We start from the raw sequence: 1,101 nt of genomic DNA on the forward strand, positions 1-1,101 counted from the left end.
GCGGGCGGGGGGAGAGCGCCCGGCTGGGGGGGGATTAAGGAAACTGGGTTTGTTAGGGGGACTTGATGTTTTCTTGGTGTTTTCCAAATAAAGTATGTTAAAGGCTGTCCTTTCCTCTCTCCCTCTCCCTTTCCCTTTCCCTTTCCTTTTTCTTTTTCCCATTTTCCCGGTTTTGCTCCTTTCCCTTCCCTTCCCTTCTCTTCCCTTCCCTTCCCTTCCCTTCCCTTCCCCCCCCCACTGATCAGCTCTGCAGGTCTTCATGGGGTTACCATAGACTGACAACCGTTATGTTAAAACCACTATATTTGAACTCTGCAGCTATTTTCCTGCGGAGTTTAGTGTTTTGGGGTCGGAAAGCATAAAGAAAATTTGGGATAGGTAGTGTTTCCCCCAGCTCAGCCAGGCCCTGGAGGTCTCAGTGCTGCCCCGCAAGTCCCTGCTCCCTGGGACATGGAGGCGATGGGCTCTGTGCCTGTGGTCACCGGCTCCCCGCTGGGTCTGTCAGGGGAGCACAGGCTGCCAAGTCCCCCAGGATTTCGGCAGGGGAGAGGCGACCCTGCGAAGGCTCACGCTTCCCAGTGGGAGCACTGGTGGCTGTGCCAATGACCTGCTATTTATTGAGTTTTAATTAATAGCCTGCCCAGTCCTGGAAAGAGCCTTTCCTCTTCAATCCCAGGCAAAGGCATGTCTCAGGGGTCTTCACCTTTTGTCCTCAAAACCTATTCAGGGCTGGATTTGAGGGCAGCCTGTTCTCAGCTGCTGCGGCACAACGGCAAGGCTCAGCATTGTTCAGCCCTTTCCAACCCATCCCGTCCCTCCCACGGGAGCCCTGGCTCCCTGTCCCCATCTCACGGTACTCAGCTTGGCTGCAGCAGCATCCCACCGGGGCCAGCAGCCTCCAAGGCTTCAGGAATGGGTTAAGGTTCCTGAAAAGCTCCCGCAGCTTCAATGTACCCTGAAAAATGCCTTTCACCCCTTGGACTCACATGAAATCCCTCCGGCCTTTCCTTGTCCTTCCCACCCCCTTCCCCAGCAACAGAAGCCACTGCTCAGAGCAGAAGATGACGTGATTTTTCCCATCTCCTCTGCTACCTGCATCTG

The sequence above is a fragment of the Haliaeetus leucocephalus genome, unplaced genomic scaffold, assembly GCF_000737465.1.
Source record: "Haliaeetus leucocephalus isolate CR32 unplaced genomic scaffold, Haliaeetus_leucocephalus-4.0 Scaffold848, whole genome shotgun sequence".
NCBI classification, from domain to species: Eukaryota; Metazoa; Chordata; class Aves; order Accipitriformes; family Accipitridae; genus Haliaeetus; species Haliaeetus leucocephalus.